The sequence below is a fragment of the Mustela nigripes genome, chromosome 14 (assembly GCF_022355385.1).
Source record: "Mustela nigripes isolate SB6536 chromosome 14, MUSNIG.SB6536, whole genome shotgun sequence".
NCBI classification, from domain to species: Eukaryota; Metazoa; Chordata; class Mammalia; order Carnivora; family Mustelidae; genus Mustela; species Mustela nigripes.
In genome coordinates this window covers 53,182,048-53,198,075 of record NC_081570.1, presented here as the reverse complement: position 1 = coordinate 53,198,075, position 16,028 = coordinate 53,182,048, and the positions used below count along the sequence as shown (strand labels likewise).

At 43.7% G+C, this 16,028-nt stretch overlaps 2 long non-coding RNA genes across 5 annotated transcripts; both read left to right on the top strand.

Annotated features, from left to right (window-relative positions):
- Positions 1-296: 296 nt before the first annotated feature.
- Positions 297-4,172, top strand: LOC132001867 (uncharacterized). Of its 3 annotated transcripts, XR_009399707.1 has the most exons (4): positions 297-389; positions 2,243-2,351; positions 2,920-3,060; positions 3,160-4,172. It is a non-coding gene; the product is annotated as an uncharacterized LOC132001867 (long non-coding RNA). The 3 variants fall into 3 exon arrangements; XR_009399706.1 differs by having other exon boundaries at positions 2,243-3,060; XR_009399705.1 differs by lacking the exons at positions 2,243-2,351; positions 2,920-3,060 and having other exon boundaries at positions 3,460-4,172.
- A 609-nt stretch (positions 4,173-4,781) lies between these two features.
- Positions 4,782-8,043, top strand: LOC132001866 (uncharacterized). 2 transcript variants are annotated; one of them, XR_009399704.1, is made up of 4 exons: positions 4,782-4,877; positions 5,208-5,366; positions 5,735-6,141; positions 6,682-8,043. It is a non-coding gene; the product is annotated as an uncharacterized LOC132001866 (long non-coding RNA). The 2 variants fall into 2 exon arrangements; XR_009399703.1 differs by lacking the exon at positions 6,682-8,043 and having other exon boundaries at positions 5,735-6,660.
- Positions 8,044-16,028: the final 7,985 nt, after the last annotated feature.

The following is a 16,028-nucleotide window of genomic DNA, read 5'->3' as shown; positions in this document are numbered from 1 at the left end:
TTGAGGGCGCTGTGAAGATAAGGTGTGTATATCAGTCCTTGGCTAGTAAGTTCAGTATCTGTTTCACCACTGCATCCCCAGTAGGTAATCAATAAACATTTGTTGAATGAGTTGCTTAAGGACAAAGTCTATGTCTTCATCATCTTTGTTTTTTTAGCACCTGACCCAGGGCTGGGAATAAGTTTCTCGGAAAATAGTTCTTGATTAAAGTGGTCGAATTAATTAACAACCTGAAGTGCTTCCTATTAACTACACGTCTCCAGCATTATTTCAAAAGTACAATCTGGCATAGTTTTTACTTGGATGGAAAGCAAGACTGTCTCTTACACCGAACCAGAAAACTCTTTTCAGCAGCTGCAGAATCATACTGATTGGATGGGGTTTTAAAGGTAATCTTCCTATGAGGGTTTGGGCACCTGGGTGGCTCAGTGGGTTAAGCTGCTGCCTTGGCTCAGGTCATGATCTCAGGGTCCTGGGATTGAGTCCCGCATCGGGCTCTCTGCTCAGCAGGAAGCCTGCTTCCTCCTCTCTCTCTCTGCCTGCCTCTCTGCCTACTTGTAATCTCTCTGTCAAATAAATAAATAAAATCTTAAAAAAAAAAATGTGAGGGTTTGGGAGATGGGTGTGTGTGTGTGGCATTTTCCTAACTGCTTCTAGAAGGTTTGTCTTTGCTTGGGTGTTAGTGAAGCTAGATCTTAAGTAAATGCTTCTTCTTGGTTAGATTATCATAAAGTGGTATGAATCAAGTGTTTGTCTTCCATCTACGAGTCTCAGTACAATTACCTCTATATGGGGGCGCCTGGGTGGCTCAGTGGGTTAAGCCTCTGCCTTCGGCTCATGATTTCAGGGTCCTGGGATGGAGCCCCAAATCAGACTCTCCGCTCAGCAGGGAGCTTGCTTCCCTTCCTCTCACTCTGCCTGCCTCTCTGCCTTAGTGTGATCTCTGTCTGTCAAATAAATAACTAAATAAATCTTAAAAAAAAAAAAATTACCTCTATATGTATTTTTCCAAGGCTGAAGTGTGAACTTCTTGAAGGCAGGACTTAACTTATTTTCAGAATCATAGAACTTTCACTAATACTAGGTTTGTTGAATTTTCAAGAGCAGGAAACCAAAAGAAAAAGAATAATTCTAGGAAGCACATGTGATAAACAAAAATACATTAAGAAATATTATTACAACTCCCCATATTGAAGATTATTTCTAAGCATCATACCAGGGTGGGGGTTTCCCATATATTTTATTAAATTCTGATGAAATGTCACTCCTAAAAGCTTCTCTTTGAAGTAGGCGACTCATACTCATTTTCATATTTCTTTCATATTTCTTTAAATGACTTATACTCATTTTCATATTTCTTTAAATAGAATCAGAGCTGATGAGAAAGTTGCCCAGGTAATACATTAGCAGAGCTGAGATCAGAACCTGATTCCAAAGTCCAGGCTCTCATACATCAGGAATTGTCATTGTTTTAACTATGTAGTGGAGAGATAAAGAATGTTGTTAGTGGGGCGCCTGGGTGGCTCAGTGGATTAAAGCCTCTGCCTTCAGCTCAGGTCATGATTCCAGGGTCCTGGGATCGAGCCCCACATCGAGCCCCACATCGAGCCCCACATTGAGCCCCACATCGGGCTCTCTGCTCAGCAGGGAGTCTGCTTCCCTCCCTCTCTCTGCCTGCCTCTCTGCCTGCTTGTGATTTCTGTCAAATAAATAAGAATAAAGTCTTAAAAAAAAAAAAATGTTGTTAGAATGCCTATAAGAGTTTTACTTTAATCAGCAACTATGTAGTATTTCGGAGGAATAAAGTTTGATCTTTGTAATGATGTGTGAGCGTACATGAATGGAAGAAATACAGAAGTATTTAAGTATTTTTGATTTATGTTCCTTTTTTCTCTGTTCACCTTTGTACTTAAGGGAGCACATGGTTTTAAATATAATTGGGTGCCATCTCTGCCTTGCTGGAAGGTGATGTTGTTACATTTAAAATTATTATCACACTGTTGCTCTCAGGGATGAAACATACGGACTTTAGATGTTACCATCAGTAATACCAATTTAATTTGCGCCATCCAAAGGAATACTTGTAGTTCATGTTCAGACATGTGATGGAACCTCACTGATCCAGATGTGTATGAACTCATCTGTGGCACAATCCAGACCCTCCTCTGAGCTCTCAATATGATTTCGTGCATCAAGTTATTCTCCCCTGTTTTAAAGCTACAAATGTGCACTCTTTGTCCAGATGCTGAGATCTTTTCATACTGCTCAACTGCCAGCCTCCTCACTGTGTTCCAGGAAGAGAGTCTCAATAAGAATGCTGCCTCAGGTCATTTGACTCCAGGCTGAAGAGGGTTAGTCAAATCAAAGTTTAAACTTTACCAGCCTTTTGGAGTCTGAGAAAGCAAAAGTCAAAAGGCAAGTGATGCCATAACTAATTATGTGAATTAGAAGGAATTTGAAGAAGAGGAACCAAACAAGGTAAAAAGAGAGGAAAAAGCATTTGGTTTAAAAAAAAAAAAAAAAACCTGATTAAACAAATTATGTTTTGCTTGGCTCCGTAAAGTAGAAGCCTGCCAAAGGTGTAGGAATCAAAAGGCATCTTCAGTGTTCTGCTCTCACCAGAAACATGGAAGAATTTCCTAGAGATGTTTAGAAAGGAATTACAGGGGTAAGAAAAAATCCTCATCAGGCTTTAATGCATGCTCATTCATTTCCAGGCAGGGTGTTAACCATGGGAGATACAAAATGAATATGGCATGGCCCTGCCCTCCAAGCTTACCCTCAGTTCAGGGAAATAAATCAACTGTTACATATGCTGAAGTGTGAAAGGCACCATAAAATAAATATAAAAAGGAAACAGTAGGTGGACAAAGGGGCAGTGATGTACTCTAACAAAAACAATTCATTACAATCATGTAGGGTTGTTCCCTGAAATGACCAACTCTCCTAGGGAAGAGTGAAATCGAATCTAAATTAACAGATACAGTTGAGTTAAAACACAAGAATGGGGATTTTGAAGAAGCAATCAAATCACACCAGTCCCAAGAAGGTAATGATCTGGTAAGTGTTCTCCATCTTTAATTTCTAGGCTATCAATTTTACAAAGCAGAGTGGCGGCCAGACGTTACCATCCCCCACCCTCTATCTCCACCCCTCCAGCAGGGCTATCAGGTGAGCTACGCTCAATCCAAGCTCCGCCCTAATTAAATGTGTGACCTGGAGCAACTTCCATCACTACTCAACCGCATCCTTTCTGCGCCAATAAAGCGAGGAACCCTAGCCGATTCTGAAGTCCATTTCTGCAGTGAATTGTGAAATTGAGAAAAGAAACCAGAAAGGAAACTCAAGAAAAACAAAAGTGAAAGTGCCCAAAGGAAATACAGTAGTAAACAAAAGTACAAAATTTTATATCTCACTGAAAAACGTGGCAGAGCTCCCAAATGCTTTTTTTTTTTTCAGCAACCGTGAAAACAAGACTTGGCTAAGAATGAAACGTCTATCACGCCCTCCAAATGTGAATACGATCAGTGTAACGCGAATCCACCTTGCTGCATACAACTGTCTTCTTAAACAATGCTCCCTGGCCTTGAACACCCACTTATTAAAAATGTCTTAAAAAGTTAAGTCAAGGTATGATGAATGGTCCGTGGCCACCTATCTACCCCCGCCCCCCATGGAATACCACACAAGGGTGTGTCTCGCTTTGGGAAGAGAGAAAAGGATATAATCAAGAGGAAAGATTCGAACCAATGTAAGATCTGTGCCTAGCGTTGCCACGCGGTTGTCATAAACAACAGCATGTTAACAAACCATCTTAAAACACAGGAAATTCGGTAGCCTTTGAACTTTATTATTTCCTCCGTTTCTGGTGAGACTTCCCTGAAGGTAACCCAGAACCTTACACCCACTTGGGAGCGAGGGCGCGAGCTTCGGGGTGAAGAGCAAGTGGAGGCGGCCAGAAGGGACCAAGCTGACAGCTTCGCGGAGCGTTTGCAGCGAGTGTGGGACCAGGACGCGCGACGCCACGGCTGGCGGGGGAGGTCATTGGGCTGCCCGCACGGGAGGATGCTTCGTGTCCGCTGCGGGAGCCTCCCTTCTCCGAGCCGAGGCGGGAGGGGGACGCGCGCGAGCGCGCCCGCGCGCACACACACACACACACACACACACGCACACATCCTTCCCCTGGAGTTGTGTCTCGTCTCCCTTTTGTTTTTCTCCCTTCCCGGTCATGAGACCCGGAAGTTTTTTTTTTTTTTTAACCCTCTCTCCCCCCCCTTTCCACCCCCCCCCCCCCCCCACCCATCTATCACATGGCAGAGATAGAATAAAAACAGAAAAATGGCGACGGTCACGTTGTGGCGAGCCTTGCTGCGTCATTAGATAATCCTCAGGCAAATAGCGGGAAGAACAAAGGAAGGGGGGCCCAGGACCCCCCGGGGGCGCAGGTGGGCGTGGGGGCGGCGGGCCGGGCGCGGGGGCGGCCGGGCGCGCGCGGGACCGGGCGCCTGCGGGCGGCGAGCGGCCGCGCGGGGCTCCGTGCCGCCGAGTGTCTACGTCCGTGTGCGCGCCCGTGCGCCGCCGCGGAGCTCTGGCCGCGGCGCTCCTGGCTCGGTGTGGCGGCGCGCCGGAGCCGGCCGGGGGCGCGGGAAGCGGCGGCTACGAGAGCCGTGCTGGCGAGGCTGGCGAGGCTGGCGGGGCTGGCCGCGGCGCGCGCGCACACGCACACGCAGCCGCGGGGCTCGGCCGGCTGGGCGCCCGCGCGGGGGGCGGGCCGAGGGCGGGCCGGGTGGCGGCGGGGGCCGAGGGCGCGCCGCTGCCCAGCGCTGGGCGCCTGCCTTGACCGCCTCCGGAGACCGCAAGCAGTTCGTCGCCTCGGGGTAGGCAGCCGACGCTGGGGCGGTGGCATGGGGCGGGCCTGGGGCTCCGCACTCCCTCACGGACTTGGAGCGTGTGTTGCCGGGCTGGGTTTGTTGTTGTGTATGTGTTTTTCCTGCGGGGTGCGTGGGAGGGGGCGGCCTCGCCCCTGGGCATTTGCGCGGCTGCCCTCGGGCCCTCGGCTGGGTGTGAGGAGCAGGTTGGACGCGGGCGCGGGTGGCCCCCGGCGCCCCGCTTCGGCCCGGTGGAGGGGGAGCGGCGCGGAGGGGCGGGGCGGGGTGCGTGTGTAAATGTTGCGCACTCGCTTTTCCCCCACCCCCGCCTTCTTCCAGGGTGCTGGCGTGGGTCCCTCGCCGTCCGGCGGCGACTGTAAATAGAGCCTGGATGTTGTTTACATGAAAGATCCGGCGGGAGGAGTCTGCGAGGAGGAGGCGGAGGAGGAGGGAGGGAGGAGAGGAAGAGCGGAGTCCCCGCGGCGACGGCGGTCCGGGGTGAGGGGGAGCCCCGTGCGGCGTCCGGGGACCGACCGCTACCACGAGGCCGGGACGCTGGACCCTGGTGTAGGAGGGAGAATGGGCGCGGGGCGGGGGGTGGGGGGTCATTTTTAGCTTGCAACCTGCCACGCACATTCTCTGGGGCTGGAGGGGAGGGGGTGTGCAGGGAGGGAGCCTCGATTTCTCTACGTTCTTTCTCCCATTCCCAGTCTTTTCCCGCTTCACCACGGGCTCACCTGTTTATTTTCATCAACCAGAGTGTGCAGTTTTTTATGTAGGCAGGAGAGGCTGTTTCTTTTATTAGAAACAGTATTGGGGAGGGAGTGCGTTGTTGTAATTTCTACCGGTCCTGTTCGGTTTTCAAGAAGGGGGAAGGGAGTTGGCGGAGGTCGCCTGCTTCTGGTCGCAGCTGAACCCGCGGCTTCTCCCTGCCTTCCCGGGCCACGGAATCTTTCCCTTCACTCAAGCTACCCGCGCGCCAGCTGCCACCTTTTTGGAGAAGGACCACACCTGTGCTTATTCTCGCTTTGGAGGAGAGGTGAGCCGAAAAACCAGAGAATCTTCTGTTCCCAGAGTTCTTAGCTGATTCCCCATCTCAGATTGGCCAGAAAGTGCTGCTTTCACCTGCTCATTGCACCGGGCGCATCCATCCTCGGACCCAGGCAAGTTGTGGTCTACACATGTGCTGGGATTTTCTCTTCCCTCTGGACCTGCACCCGACCAACCAGCAGCCAACTGCTGGGTTTAGATTGAAGAGAGGTGACCTCCTTAGGTCAGTGCCATTATTTGTTCCTTACCAGGTATTCTAATGGAATTGTCTGCTCTCTCCTCACAGCACCCCCCCCCCTTTTTTTTTTTTTCCTTTCCCTAAGAGCTTAGCCCAGAACCCGGCCTAAAGCAGCCTGTCTCTGGCTCTCTTTCCCTGGGCCCCACCCTGGCCCCTCTTGGTTCTTCAGAGCCAAACACGCCTCCCAAGCAGAAGACACACCCAGCCCCAAATCCAGCCATTCCAAAAGGGTGGAGAAAACGGTGGAGGAGAAGGGACTGAAGGGTCCTCTTTCTGTCCTGAATATCCCCAACAGCATTTTCCTCTTCGAGCCTCCTAGGTTTATAATCCCTTGGCTGTCCTTCCTACACTTTTTGTCCCCAGTCCTATGATAGATGCTTGGGAAGGTCGGGATGAAGAGTGGAGTGTCACCCTTCTTCCCTAGAGTGAGGCATTTTCCATCTCCCTAGTCTTCATTTTTGAGTGAAATATGTAAATATGTTTGTATGCTTATTTGAACGTGTTTTCTTTCTTGCTGAATAATAGCTGGGACTCACAAGGAAGGGAAGGGAGAGGAGAGAGATGAGAAATGAACATCACCCCCCTAGGTTCCACCATATGAGCATCCCCAGAGTTGCGGAAGACCCTTCTGTAAAAGTCAACAGCCTCTCTTTCATGACATCACCACCTAAGCCCTTCCAACTTTAGCTTCAGAACAGGAAGAACGCTCAAAATAGAACTATCTTAGGAATCCAGCTCCTTTAGAAGATCAGCTTTTAAATCAGCTGCAGGAGGAACACTGAACTTTGACAGAGGGAGGGAAAACTGAAGTGTTTGTAATTGGTTCCTTTGGGGAAAAGTAGAGGGGTTACTTCCCATGCATATTCAGAAAAGCGTGTCTCAGAATAACTTGGGTACCTAGACTGCTGAATGATTAATAGGATGGTTTGGGATTCGTTTATTGAATTATTCATATGTTTCGGTATGTCAACAATAACAAGCATTTTTCAGAATGAATTGAAAAGAGGGGCTCCTGGAATGTGCTCTAAGTATAAAGGAGGTTGTGGAGGGAGGCTGGGAGGGAGCACTTGCCGAAGGTGAGAGTCGGGATGCAGTGACAGCTGCTCTGAGTATGAAATTCAGAGGCTCATTATAAACAATGACTGTAACTTTTGTGGGGTGACTAAGATCCTGGACAAAGAAGTAACTATGTCAGGATTTTCCACCTTTACTTTGGAACGGAACTGCATATCTTTGAATTTCAGTGTCTCCATTCTTTTCTTGAACCAAGATGTACCTTTCTGTCTGAGTGAAAAGCGATATGCAGTCTCTGGGAAGAGCTGCTTAATGTCATCCTCGCTAAAGTATTGACAACTTAAGGATTAGTAGTGGGCCAGAAAATCCTTGGCAGCATTTGAGCACCTGGTGGGTGTTGTAGAAGGACTTGCTGGTTGAAGAGGTAACATCTTTCTGGTTCAGGTTTAAAAGAATCCAGGTGACAGGATTTCCGTAACTATGTTAAGCACCTGAAATCTGGCTATGATAATGAACTGAATTTCAAACTTTAGTAAATTCTTAAGATTGATACTTGATTCAGTTACTGGACGACTTAAATATGTTTGGAAGCAATTTGGACATAACGCATCTACTTTTTGAACTGTGAAACGTGTGAAATCTCAGTGTAGGTTCAGTATTTCTGATGAAAGTCTAGAGTTTGAATTGAGATGTGTTTTAAGTGTAAATTACACTCTCATTTTCAAAAACTTAGTACAAAGAAAGTAAAATACCTCGAGTTATTTTTATATTGATTACATGTTCAAATGATACTATTCTACGTATATGGAGCTAAATGAATTGTTAAGATTAATCTTAAAATTTTTTTAAAAAATATGGCTAGTAAAATATTTAAAATTACATGCATGGTTTATATTTTACTTCTTTTAAACAGCACTGGCTTATAACATCACTCCTTTTGGTAGATGGATTAATTTCAGAAAAGATGACTGCATGAAATCTTTTCTTTGCTGTTTTCCATGTGGAAATTTGGGGACCACAGAAGTTGTTATTTTAGAACATGAGACCGAATAATGAATGCTTTCCATCTTTCTTCATAGGAGGCATGCCCTACTCAGGAAGGTCAGTAAAAGTGCCTGGAACTAGAAAGAGTAGGAGGGCTGTCATGGGAAAACTTAGATACCCACAGATCTGGCTGTAGCTGCTTTTGTGAAAGGCTCCTGGGCATACCAAACTTTATCAGAGAACAGTATGTGACATAGTAACTATTGTGACACCTGGTGGCATTTTAGTGATAGGGCTCATGTTTGTTTTCTCTTACTCCTTCATTTACTTTCTCTCCTCCACCGCGCCCACACCCCCATCCCCACATTATAGCTCCCCTGGTGATGATTGGGCCCACAAGGCTACTGACCCCTTGCCTCCCCCACAAAAAAAGTTGAATGCTGACCTGAATGGAGGTGGTGCTGTCATTGGGGTTTGGTTTTGTCTAATGAGATTCATTAATGGCACTGGAAGGGACTTAAGGGTCATTTAAATACAATACCCTTATCTTCTAGATGACAGCCTACCACGTACCTTGCTTAAGACCATACAGAGGCTGGAATTAAATGTACACTTTGGTTGATAGCATATCATAGGAAATGGCAAGGTTCATCAGTTAATCAAATACTTCCTAAGCATGCGTGTTGTGGAAGGGACTGTGATTAGTGTTGTGAAGAGCTGTGAAGAAAAAAGAGACTTTTTTTGTCAGGGACAATTCTGCTGATTTGAAGAAGTAATTATTAGCAGTGACAAATTAAATTACAGTACAGGTATGCCTTGTTTAATGGTGCTTCACAGATACTGTGGTTTTTGTGTGTGTGTGTGGCATCCTTGTGTCGGGCAAGTCCATTGGCACCTTTCTCCAGCAGCATTTGCTCACTTTGTGTCTTTGTGTCATTTTTTGGTAATTCTCACAATATTTCAAGCTTTTTCATTATTATACTTACTTTGGTGATATATAATCAGTGAATATGACTTCTTAAAAGCTCAGATGATGATAAGCATTTTTTGGCTAAGGTATTTTCTAATTAAAGTATGCACATTGTTTCCTTTTTTTTTTTTTTTTTTTTTTTTTGAGAGGGAGAGAGAGACTCTTAGGCTCCACGTCCAACAGAGAGCCTGATGTGGAGCGCTGTCTCATAACCCTGAGATCATGACCTGAGCCAAAAGCAAGAGAGTCGGAAACTTAACTGAACCACCCAGGTGCCCTTGTGCATTGTTTCTTTAGACTTAATACCATTGCAGTTAATAGGCTATGGTATAACGTGAACATAACTTACATGTGCACTGGGAAACCAAAAAATTCATTTGACTGGTTTTATTGTGATTCTATATTGCAGTGGTCTAGTGCTGTACTCACAGTATCACTGAGGTATGCCTGTATAAGAAATAGCACCCAATAATGAGTGAGCTACCACTGTAGCATGTGGTACAAGTAGAAGCGTGTTTATTTCACAGATGTAAGAATAAAAGCTCTGAGGATGGTGGATTCTGCAGAAAAGAGGAGTTTAATTGTTTCTGGAGCAGCTCACGGCTCTAGAACTTGAGGATGGTGAGAATCTTTGGTGTTGCCCCCGTAGCTGTCCATGCAGGGCATCTGAGAATCTAAGACCCAGCCTCTTTAAGTGGCAGTGCTGCAGTAATGAGGAAGGCAGAGGTTAGAGATAGGGTAGGAGATGACTTAGGGGCCAATGCTGGGAGTGGGCAAAACATTACACTCCTTTCTGATTACTGTGTTCGTGCTTCCTTTCGAGAATTGGGGTGGACTGTGCTCTGTGCGGGACAGCGATCCTTGACTTCTTTTGACCTTTTGAGCCAGTTTCTTTCTTCTTAAAAAAAAAAACAAAATCAAAACAAAAACTTGTAACCCCCTCACTCCAGGTCTCCTAATAATCTCTAGCACAAGTTAGTTTTTAAAAACTCTTGATGTAGCAAAGCTTTGCAGTACGATGCAGAACAGTAATTAATATTTGAGCATCTTTTGTCGACAGTACATATTTATATACTTGTATATAAATAATACATATATACTACATATTTATATAGCCTCCCAGTTTGGTGAGATAGGCACATTTTAGAATACCAATGAGTTGGATTACAGTTTTCAGGTTAGGGGGAAAAAAATCACACTTTAGTAAAAGGTCGGTGGATTGAAATTAGACCTCTCGTTAAGCTATTTTAGTTTAAAAGTACTTTTTGAATACTTTGTGTTGCTCATTTTCAGTGCCTCCAGTGACTGACTCGGGTATTTAAAGGTTCAAAATCTTTGTATTCTCATGTTTAGTCCAGAGATAAGAGGGGCGTGACATGTTCTTTGTTTGTGCATTTGTACTCCACAAGATTTAAAAGCAAGTTTTTTAGTGTACCAGTTTGCCACAGGCACTTGATTTATTGATAGTACTTGGTTCCTGCATCATGAAGAAATTGTTCTCAGTTTGTATCATTTTTTATCATAGAAGAACTTTAAAATCAATTTGATCTGTGGAGGAATGTGTTTTATGTCACTGTTCCCCCCCCCTTAACTGTGCAGTGTGCTCTGATAGTGTAGCATGAGTACCTGCAGTTCCTTGTTTTAATATTACAACAACTCAGTTTTTATAAGAAAAATCTTTTGAGAAAGAAATGTTTCTTATTTACAGAATAATAACAGTTTCCTTTTTGTCACTTCTTTTTAAAATCCCAGTTTAGATGTTAAAAAAAATGATGAGAGAGAGAAATAAGGAAAGGTCCTTTATTACTGTACCAGTAATGTTTAGTTATGTGGGTTTTGGTCATGGCTAAATAGGGTGAATTTCAGCTTTGCAGTACATGACAGACATGAAATTCATCTTTATATACTTTGTGTTTATTTATTTAAAAAAAAAGATTTATTTATTTATTTGACAGACAGAGATCACAAGCAGGCAGAGAGGCAGGCAGAGAGAGAGGAGGAAGCAGGCTCCCCACTGAGCAGAAAGCCTGATGCAGGGCTTGATCCCAGGACCCTGGGACCATGACCTGAGCCGAAGGCAGAAGCTTTAACCCACTGAGCCACCCAGGTGCCCCTGTATACTTTGTGTTTAAACATCAGTTACATTAGTGCTCAGTCTTAGTGAGGAACAGTTAATAACTCCTAAGTTATTAGGGTTTCTTGGTTGTTGCCATAGTTATCTACCCATAGGTGTCTCTGAGTAAATATTTATCTTTTCCAAAGCTGATGGAACCTGTGGCGGCCAGAAAATGTTAGGTGGTAATCTTTCTATTCTTTCTGACAGGTCAGCTATCTAAAATTTTATTCTCAAGTAATCACAATGTCTTTTTTTTTTTTTTTTCTGTAACAGATGTTTATAATTTGAAAATGTGCAGCTATTTCCAGGAACCTTAGGTTGTGGGATCCAACTTTTTTTTTTTTTTTTAAATCTTCGTTGCCCTCTCGTGTTTCAACTCTGTATTACATCAGTTGGCTGAGACCTAGCCATTGTGACCTTCTTAAGATTTAGATACTTTTGCACGTTAGAGAATGTTGTTTTAATTTATGTGGAGGTGGATTATTTCGCTGGATATTACTTTTCTGAAGATTAGGTCAGTTTCATAGTGCAGAAAGTAACTGTATTCCTGTGTTCTAACTTCTGATATAAAGAATTGACTCATCTATCTGTCTTACTTGAGGTACAGTGCTAATATCTAATTTGCATATAATGAATCATTGAAACTGAGAAAATGCCTAATTGAAAACATAATTATTTTTCAAATATCTGTCAAGTTCCACTCATATTGAAATAACTTGAGATCTTATGACTGACGTGGAAAAAAACCCGAGTGAATCATGGTTTTAATAAGTCGATGTTCTGAAGCCTGAATTCCAATTTCAGAATCTTTTTACTTCTTATTAAAAGTAAGAATCATCCCTGAAATGACTTCAGGATGCATTTCAAAGGTATGGATAATTTCAAAGCAATTGACGTGTATTTTTTTTTTTAAGTCATGCCAAAGGTGGGCAGTGGCTCTTGCACCAGTGTAACTGTAGAATTGATGTTAACTGTAATGGTAACCACTGTGCAGGTGTGCTTAAATACGTAATTATCATCAGGGTCATCAATCTGAGTGCATCCTTAGCACTCAGAGCAAGAACAGTAAGTCTTTTTTTTTTCTTGTTCATGTTTATATCTTCTTAAAGCATAAAATAAAATCCCCACTAGTTTCTGGTTCATGATCCTGAAATACTAAGAAAATGAAAAATCTTAAGCCACAGCTAAATATTTTCAGAAATCCTTTTTGTTTGTATAAATTATATATCCAGTTAATGAGTGGAATGGCCAGGTTGGGGTAGAGAAAAAAAAAAGCACTGGACTTGATCATTGAATGTGGGTTTGAGCCCAGGTTTACCATGACTTAGGGCATGATCTCAGATAAATGATCTAACCTCTCAGGTTTTTATTTCTCTCTATAAATGGGCTAATGATACCTAATTTGTTTTTAGGATCCTTTGGTAATAATTCAGTAATTCATGGGCAGCCCCATATGGGTTCTTGTGAAAACCAAATGAGAATGCACATGGGAAATTAGTTATTGTTAGACACCTGTGAAGTATTATGGCTGTGTGGTTATGTTTGTGAGTACTTTGAGGATGAAGGGCCATGTCTTATTTATCTTCATTGGCTGAACATCCAGAAGAGAACTTGGAACAGAGTAGTTCCTCAGTAAGTATTTATTGCGTGGGTGATCAAGGTCAGGGAGATAATGTTTGTGAATCCATGCATGGAAGAGGTATCACAGAAGCAGCTGGGAAGCTTATGGCATATTTGATGTATTATCAGAGTGAAAGCTTAATTACACGGTTGGTCGTCATTAACATGTATTCATCTGTTCATCTTTCATCCTAATATGATTCAACTGGGCCTTTTACTGTTTCAGTCTCAACACTTGCTGGGCCATGACCCTGCTTTTTCTTCACTTCCCCACATCTCGAGCCAGAAGGGGATCTTTTAGTTCTTCACTCCATGAGGAGCCTTCGGAGGGAGTTGTGCAGCCACCAGAAAGGATGGTGCTGGCCGACAGCGTGACTGACAGGCTGCCCTGGCTCAGTTATCACAGTGCTGATGCTGTCCATTCTAAAGGTACAGTACTGTGATAACTGAAGGATGGCAGCCATCTTGCCTTCCATCAAAGGAGTCCCATCATGCCCAGGAAGGAAGACTGAAGATGAAGCGGGCATGAGAAACAGCGGCGGGGACCCAGAAACCTGCTTACCCTGTTCCTGCAGTGTACCTCTCCTGGAACATAGGGTATGTTATTCCCTCTGTCTTTGCCTTGTTTTGTAACATGGTGGGAATAAGGAAGAGTTGGGCAGTTGCTTACATGACAGGGTGAAGATGGTTGCATGGAGTGGACATGTATTCAGATCTTCAGAACTTCTACGATAGTGGTGCTAGATAAGTGCTGATTGTGAATTAGCATTTCTCAAGACGTATTCAGAGAAATTTGTGCCATTTTTTTTTTTTAAGATTTTAAGATTTTTAAAAGATTTTTAAGATTTTTTTAAAAAGGTTTTTAAGTAATCTTTACACCCATCGTGGGGTTTGAACTCATAACCTTGAGATTAAGAGTCACATTCTTCACCCCTGAGCCAGCCCCCCCCCCTCTTTTTCTTTCACTGTAAAAAGGTGTTTTTATTAAAGCACAGGGACAGGACCCTTGGGCAGGAAGAGCTGCACTGGGACTGTGAGGAGCAATTGATTTGCTATTTTTATAAATGTGAGGTAACCTAATCTGATTAGCTAGGTATTTGTCAACATTAGATATTCGAAATGAAATTCACCTTAAAGGGAGGAAAAAAGCCCTACATGTTGAATAACATTGATGATATTATGATGATAAAATTATATTTTTGTGCTTAAGGAATGGATAGGGACACATGTTTCAGGAACATAAAAAATAATTTAACATCCCTCCTCTCTGCCTGCCTCTCTGCCTACTTGTGATCTCTGTCTGTCAAATAAATAAATAAAATCTTTAAAAAAAAATTAAAAAATAAAAAATAAGAAAATAATTTAACATCTAGCCTAATTCAGAAAATATTTACTGAATGCCCATATTGTTGCTGTCACCTTTACATGAAAATAAAATGTAAATAATTTTATTTCTATCAAGGATTGAGAACCACTCTGAAGTGGTATCTAAAACATTTTGGGAGGTAAACCTATGAATACAACCCAGCATCAGGTTTGCATAGAAGACTAGGAAATGTAACAGACCATGTATCTTTAGTCTGCATCCCACACTGGAGAGCGCTATTTTGTTTGGGGTGGGGCTACTGGAGAATCCAGGGTTTCCCATATCCTTCAAGACCCCTAAGGAAGCTGTGTACATGGTTCAGCAGCAGATAGGAATCAAAGTATGCAAACTTAGTGTTAGCTCACAGACTGCTGCAAAGCTCCCATAATCTTACATAGCTTAGCCTCAGTGCATTAAACAGAGACTTCTTACCTCTTCCCAGGTTCATGTTTATGTTTGGGAATCTCACCATCCTAGGGACAGATGACTGGTGCAGGAACCCACAGCAGTAACCCATATGCTTAGACTAAGAGATGACAGACCCTGCTGAGGTCAGGATGTGCCTCCACTGGGCGAGAGGAGCCAGGGAAGGAAAAGACATATGTATGACCCTTTAGTATACAAATACCTTACTGGCTAATCAGTAGAGCCCAGTTAATGTCTTGGACCTGAGCCAAGTGTATTATCAAGTCCTTCACTGAGAGAGAATGAGGAAAAAGGGGAACCAGAGGTGTGAATGGAGAGGCAAAGCTTTGTTTTCCCATTTAGAGAGGGTCTATTTCACCCTTCATTGTGGGAACCTCAGACGTTCCTGGTCATGGCATTCCTTTGCTGGTTCACATAATTCTCTTTAACCCATCGTCTTCTCCCAAAGAGGGACCATTCCTAGGGTAACCCCTTGAGCCATACCTGCTTGGCTCTGTATTGTTTTTCCACACGGCATTGACCACATTATGGCGCAGTACCTTCACATGTACTCATACTTTCAGAATTTTCGAAACTGCAGGCTAGGTGATGGTTTTGATTAATTATAGGGAGCTGTATATTACACCATGGGTCCTGAAATTCCTTGGGAGTTTTCTGCTTTTTTAAACAGAAAGGGAATTTCTGACAGAAACCCTGGAAGAACTTCTAAGAAAGGAAAGTTCTGGGATTGGTGAATTCTCAAGTAACTTGAAACATTCCTAATTTTTAGTGTTCTAGCAGGTGGAAAAAAGTGCCTCAGGGAGTGATGTGTTGTGTAATCATTGGCCTTGGTGAGGATTTCACCACCTTCTTTGATCTTCCTGTTTTCCAGTTACTAGTTTTATAAAAATTCAGGTTTTATATTTACTGCACTCTGATGCCAGGATCCACACCCGAGCCTGCGGGATGCAGCAGAGCTGAGTGTTGGATGTAGCTTGGAATCACCCTGGGCACTTGGACAAATGGAGCTGTACTGGGTCCTGTTTCCTGTCAACAGGAAAGCCCGAGGCTTGGTCTGTGGCAAGAGCTCTGGAAGGCTTGCCTAGGCCTGGAGGTCTTTGGCATCTTCAAGGCAGTTCATCGATGTAAGGTGTTCCAACAGGTTAAGTGAGAAGAGATGAGCAAGGAAAATCTGACAGGGTTTTTCCACTGCTTTGATTAAAACACAATGTGTTTGATTAGTGTATTCCTTACATTCTTCATTTAGGTACGTAAGAATGGACTTAAACATTGAAATACCATATGATCCAGCATTCCAGTCCACTTCCGGTTATATACCCAAACAGATGTTTGTATACTCAGGTTCACGATTCCATTATTCACAGTAGCCCAAAGGT